The sequence below is a fragment of the Gouania willdenowi genome, chromosome 15, assembly GCF_900634775.1.
Source record: "Gouania willdenowi chromosome 15, fGouWil2.1, whole genome shotgun sequence".
NCBI classification, from domain to species: domain Eukaryota; kingdom Metazoa; phylum Chordata; class Actinopteri; order Blenniiformes; family Gobiesocidae; genus Gouania; species Gouania willdenowi.
This window is the reverse complement of record NC_041058.1, coordinates 4,726,921-4,734,420: the sequence shown is the minus strand read 5'-3', so window position 1 is coordinate 4,734,420 and position 7,500 is coordinate 4,726,921.

Sequence of the window (7,500 nt, the reverse complement as noted above, 5' to 3'; positions counted from 1 at the left end):
CTGCACTTTTTTCCACTTTCAAGATATATTTGGCACTTATAAACCCTTTCCACCAATTTTCCAACCTAATGGTGCATATGTTTTACCCATTATTGTCACTTTTCACCATATTTCATGCTTATTTTTACCAGTTTAACCACATACACGATTTGTCATTCCCATTATTAAAGATAATTGTATCTACCAATTGTTCCAATATTGACAATTTGAACCCTTTTTACCACTAATTTCCACCTTTAAAACATTTCTGGGGATTTTAAAACCCTATTTCGCGATATTTTTCACCATTTTTTGTCACTTTTAACCTATTTTATTTCTGAATAAAACAGGGCTTTACATCTTTAAGATGACTATATACAAGGGTGCAACTTCCTGAATAACTGTAAATATTATTCAGATCAATAAATAAGTGATCTTCACTAGGATTTCTCCATTCAGAAAATGAACAGAGGCTTTTGTGTCCCTGCAAAACATTAAAACAGTTTAGGAATTGAAAATAATGAGGGGGGGGAAAGGATGACAATGTGCTATGGCTACATCAAGGAAAATACAGTATGAGAAAGTAAGCAGGAAAAGAAAAACACAACTTAGGTCAAAGAAATAAAATGTTAATCCAGAGTTCTAATGATATGATGTAAAATGGTGTTTCACACTTGATTACATAGATACATTTGCAGGATACTGATTAACAAAGCCGTAGACATTGGCTGTTGCCCTCAATTAAGTCTAAACAAGCTGATATTTATAAGAGGAAGTAATGAGTAATGACTGGCCTCTGTTTAAAGTCATGCCAAAGACTACCTATTCATATATTTTAGAACCTGATCTGATGCTAGGTGGATATTTCTAATTTAAATTAATCAAATTCAACTCACTGTTACTGGAAGACATTATGTCTTGTCAAATATTCAAGGAGGTGCTCATGGATCAAATTAAAGTTGTAGGTATGGTATGTTTGAAGGTTTAAATGACATGAGTGGAGTTTCCCAGTGTAGTAATAGAGATAAATAGAACGATTAATCTGGTAAATAAAAGAAGACACTTGTCCAATGGCCGCTTTATGTATGAAAAGCCTTGATCATGAAGTCCATTAAGACATAAACTATACTTAAAACACTACATCATGTGTCAAACTCGAGGCCCGGGGACTAAATCCGGCCCTTTATTACTCCTAATTCGGCCCACATGAGAAAGTAAAAAATGACAGTGAAAACATGACTCATTGTGTAAATCACCAACTAACTCAGTTGTAGATATCTCAGTACCTCCAAATACACACATTTCATGAAACTGCACATTTTTCCGCAGGCTCACAGTTTTCCCATGCTTACATCACATGATGGCAGTCATTTTTAATCTGTTGTAAGTAGTAACATACAATCTTCCTCAAATTATTGCCCAAACTTTCCCCAAATTAAATAAAAATTAGTCACAAAATCAGGAAAATTTAAGATTCCAGTGTCAGTGTCTTACATACTTTAAATGCTATGATAGTTGAAAGTGCAAACTAGAGCACAAGAATCATAAAATTGCTCGTTTTGCTGCCTATAATTTCAGGCCCACTTGGGATTAAACTGGTATTTGACCCCCGAACTAAAATGACTTTGACACGTCTGCACTAGACTGAAACAACGACCATCACATTTACTTTTTTCTATTTATTTAAGCAAACTTTTTGCCAACCTTTTAAAACTAGCGATTTTATCCTTCGTGTTTTCAAATGCTTAAGGATACAGGGGCACAAATACCGGTGGTGTCACATGGTTGTGTCCCCCCAAAAAACATCCCATTGTGAACACAAATCAAAAAAATGTAAAGTATAGTAACTTTTTAGTTTGTTTTTTACTTTAAAATACAAGTCACACTTGTTTGGCAATTCTAGCAATTGCAATATTATACAGTGACAAATATGACACTATTTCACATTTCAATAGTCAGATGATTGTCCAGATTACTTTGACTTTGATGTTCAATTCTAGATTTATTGATTTTAAAAAAGAGAGTAATTTTATCTAGAAGTTGACTTAAACAGATGCAATTTCAAGATTTTGTAATTCATTTCTACTCCCTTTTGTTCTCCAATTAAAATCAACAGTTTTTACACACATTTTCAAGTCAGCTGTTTTTATACTTACAGTATATGTAGTATATACTGGTGCTATGGACTTGTAGCTACACACGGGCCAAAACATTATTTATTCATTAAAGTTTTTCTATATTTTTAACTGTTGTTGCACATTCATTTGCACTTCATAATTTGTGTAAAGTTTTTGTGTATTCTTTACAAATAGTCCGATTGGAAAAAAGTACAGCAATTGTTTTTAGCTCAGAAATTCCTCTCTAAAATAGCAAAATATTATTAAAATAAAGGGAAGAAAATAATGAAATTCTCATAAACAGCTATGCAAACTAAAGATTTTATACTATATTGAACTAACAAATATCAATTACAGAGAAAAATAATCATCTGACATTTCAAGTTCACTGGCCATGAAATCCAGATGTGCAATAGCTCACCCCCAGTACATCTAAGACCGATTCCCCATTGCGCCTCATTTAGCGGTAGCATGTCGGCTGTTTGCAGGAAGGTCATCCTGCCATGACAGATTCACAGATTTCATTACTCCGACGCTTAGAAAATGTCCGTGGTGACGCAGAGAGGGAAAATGATGCAGTCGCACGCTGGTGGTTCATACTTCATACTTGGGAAAAAAAAAATCTCCAAGTGAGCTGGAGGGAAGCACATGTGTCAGTTACTCCTGTGAAGCTGCTCAATTTCAGGTGTTGCTAACACTGCATCACAGAACCTTTAGGCTGAGGTGGCAAATTGGGCTGAAAACTGCTGATAATTGATATAATCCTCGGGAAAAAGATACTTTTTACTCTAACTTTGAACATACCTGCTCTAGTTATGATATTTTCAACTCAATAATAGGAATACAAAAAGTAAAAACCAACCATAAAAAATCTAGCGTGTAGTAGATCGAGTGGCTAAAATTGCGATGTCTTGTTGCGCGAAATATATCGTCCCACCTTTAATGAAAACCTATAACCTTCTAATGTTCCTTCGGTAATGGCTATTATAAGAGTAAATACAATACCACAACAGCAAATGAGCAATTATTACTACATGTGTGCATACAATTATATATAACACAATTTATGCTGTCAGAAAATTTGAGCACAGCATTTTTTAGGTACATGAAAACAGTGACACACTGGATGAATGGATAACATATAAAGATAAGATAAAATAGGACAAGATAAGCTATAACAAGATAAGATAAAACAAAGTAAGACAAGATAAGATAAGATTAGATAAAACAAGATAAGATAAGATAAGATAAGATACGATAAGATAAGATAAGATAAGATAAGATAAGATGAATGAGTGCTTTCTGGACGGAAGAAGCTACGTAATGTGATTGGTCCCCTAGAGGCATACCACAGTGCATTGTGGATGTGTGTATGTGTGCGTGTGAGCGTGCATGTTGGCTTGTTGAGCTGATTAAAGGCTCGGGAGGGCTCTATTGTGCGTAATGTCATCCATGGGGATGTATCCAAGCCAAATGTATTTATGTGTTTAGTTAATTTAGGATGCGGTGAAGAGCTCTGGTGCTGTAATTGATCTGTGCAGGAGGCTGCTCACCAAAAACATCATGGCCTTTATCAGCAACAAACCCTTCGGAGACATGGGATCAACACAGTTTTTAGAGTTTTACATTTTCATGATGTGTCATAACTACTGTTATGGTGTTGTTTATGCAGAATGGGCCTCAGACAGGCAGTATTCAGCTTAACAAAGTAAAAGTTTGTGTCATAAAGTAGGTTTGAAGTTGTCATTTATCAAACGAATCACTTGGTTGTGAATTGTAATCCATCACCAAACCCACCTGGAACAGGAGCTGAGGTTCTGGCCTGAGAGAGAGAAAGTCCTGGGACGTGGAAATCACTTTGACCTAGACACCATATGATTGCCTTTCAGATGAGTGTGTGTGATTTGTTGGTAGAGGGATGACTTCAGGGACCTGTGGCCAGTGTGTGCAGGTAACCATGATGTGTTTCTGTGCAATCTTTCAAAACCATGAAACACTTTGAGCTTAATGGTAAGTTTGTCTCCAATAAGTAAAGTTCAAGTCTTTAAATTCACTGAGATGAAAAAATAAGAGGTTACTATTTATTCATTTGTTCATTCATTATTGCACAATTACAGAATAATGCACATTATCATATAAAAGATGGATAAACAGTGCAGGAAAAAGCAGAATAATAATATATATAACAATCGTTCTATAATGATAAACATAAGATAATAATATGAGCTTTATAGTCCACAATGGTATGTATGACATTCTTTATAATGATAAATATAATACACTTGTAGGAACTATTTGATGAGTTATATCTTTTTATAATTATAAATATAATATATTATTTGATGAGCTACTTAGTCTATAATGATATATACAAAACATTTTCATAAAAAATATAGAACATTAATATGAACTATTTGATGAGTTTCATGGTTCACAATGTCTCCATATAATGATAAGATATAATATTTTACATTTATTTAAAATAGCTCTAACGTTAAAAAGTATTACTATTATGAAATTGATACCTATCTTTTAAATAGCTCTATAATATATTTAATGCTTATGTCTATGGATTATTTTTTGTTGTCTTTTTGTCACATAAGCACCTGTTTTTAATTACTTTAATCATTTCCTGATGAAGACTGAATTGAAATGAGTCGACATGACATCCCTGTATTAAATAAAAAAAATTTACACCTCAAAAGTGCTTCGTATATCCTCAGTTTTTGCTGCCGCTGCTACTTTGGTATTAATTTTTTGACATACTGGTGGAAAGGCAGGTCACTGGTTCTTTTTCTTCATGCTTAAAGAGTGTATTTGACATCTTTAACTAAGTAGTAACACAGGACAAAAACAACAGAACTTAAAAAAGATAACAAAAAAGATAAATGGTTAACATTACTAAACATACAATAAGATTAAAATATCATCAAAATCACAAATGATTGTAAAGGATTTGTGAATACCTCAGTGTCAATTAATTAAACAGAATTCTCATCCAACAATAAAGGCTTATATCACATATATCAAACTCAAGGCCCGCGGGTCAAGTTCGGCCCCCCGTTCATCTAGTCCGGTCCGCAGGAAGATTACAGCAAAAACTTGGACTTTTTGTAAATTGCCATATACTGTATATATATATATTTATTTATTTTTTTCAATAAAATATGATGGGGGTTCAGTGCTACAATATTTACAGTGGTATTAAACTCCAGGTTATTTTTTAAATCTGGAAAATTCTCGCAAATTACATTGCAAATTTTGAGAAAATTTGTTATAAAATCAAGGAATTTTCACCAATTGCTTAACATTCAGGATTTTGTATAAATTGGTTGCTTTTTCCGTCACAGAAACATGGATTTTTCTGATCCGACCCACCTGAAGTCAAACTGGGCTGTATGTTAAAATGAGTTTGACACCCCTGGCTTAGATTGAACAAAAAAAAAAAATACAGTTTGTTGCAAGGTGTAAATAATTGAGCCATAATTTAGTGCACCTATATTTGAATGCACGTTGGCTTCTGCTTGATAGACATTTAGGAGGATGAAGATGGAGAGGTTGACGAGTATGAGTTTCTAAAGTGTGTTAGCATCCTGTCAAACCATTTCTGTAAAAGCAGGATTTTTTGGAGTGCTCGACGAGCAGGACTTGAAGAAACATTTTATGATTTATTTTTGTTCTATTTCACTGTGTGACAAAATCTGCCTCGACCATCCATTTAATCATCTCCGTTCTCTATCTTCTCTCAATATTTGTACTTAGTCCCTCCATCATGTGCCAGGATCAGCAGAAAAAGAGGAATGAGTCCAAGCTGCAGAGAGACCCCCCTCCCCCCCCGGTGGTTCTCACTCAGCGGGCTGCCAGCAGTAATCTGCCGTCAGAACCAGCACTCGGTGGTTGTTTAATGGGATAATGGGGTGGAGAGGAGGCACTTAGCAAGCCAGGGGATTCCCTCCATCACACAGGCTGGTGGGAGAGACAGTCGTGATGCTAAGAGTTCCGATATAAACACACCCACGCCTTGAGATCTTGAACAAATATAGGAAGTTTTAGGGCTACCGGACTCAGAACGCCCTAACTTTGTTGTTGTTGTTGTTTTTCTTCTTGTTGTTGTTGTGTACACTAGTTAAAATCACTACTCCTCTGTTATTCGGGAACGGATCAAGCTGAAATTTGGTAGCATCGACGCTCCAAGACCGATTTTTGATTTGGGGCCCAGAAGAAAAAAAAGGAAAGAAAGTCGATTTCTCATTTATTTGCGAGTCAAATATTACGACAGTTGGCGGTACCGAATCATTGGCACATACCATTATATAAAATATATGAATGGGGCCCATTACTCCGTATCTGCCACGAGGGCACCAGGGGGCCCCATTTTTCAAATGATTACTCCTCCGTTAATGCTCGTTTTACTCGGTGGAACCAAGTCATTTGACTGAATTCTCTGGAACGTGGTACGTGCTATTCGGCGCGAAGACGTTCCGCGGACCCGGCCATAGTTCATCCAAACTTGTTTTTGTCAGTGATGTATTGAATGGTCTCTTTTCAACTATTCAATACTTTTAGATAAATATAATGCTAGATAATGAAACAGTTTTTTAAGAAACAGAAGGCGGGGTATTGGTATGATGATTGAGTTGCAGTAAAAACAGATAGAAGTACAAAGATGCATCATGTCTGCATTGTAGTACTGGGACAATAAGTTGATCCAACCGTCTGAACCTCATTTACTTGGATGTTTACCTCCGCAAACAGAGGTCATAGTGTCACGAATTAAATAGATTTTGACAAAATCTTATACAAAGAAAGACTTTACGCCATGGAGGATTCCATTAGATTTTAGAGGGGATCTGCATTATTATAGTGATTCTGGATCAGTTTGAAAAATCAAAAAATTCACATCTCTCATCATTGGTAAAACATCAAAAATTCACATCTAGCTTAAACGCTATCTTAATCTACGGTAATAGATTTGTCACCTTTATAATAAGTGTTGACTCGGCCACTGGGAGTGAGGCCCAAGGCCAAGGCAGGCTGACTTGATAATAATGTATCATGTTTTTCTGCAGTCAGTGCCTTCTCCTCGTCCTTCTCTCTCTGCTCTGTATCAGGTGTCGTGAAGCTGATGATGGCAGTTCCTGATCTGTGGTTCACGGCTCAACTAGTCTGAGACACTGATGTTCTATCTCTCCATCCTGTTCTGTTGGTCCTTCTGTCCACTAACCCCAACCAGTCGACGCAGATGGCTGCCACCTCTGTACCTGGTTCTAACAAAGATTTCTTCCTGTTAAAAGGGAGTTGTTGCTTCCCACTGTCGCTAAATGCTTATTCGTGTGTATCTTGTTGGGTTTTTTCTTTATTATTATGAGTTCTATATTTTGATAGCACTATTAGATGACCTTTG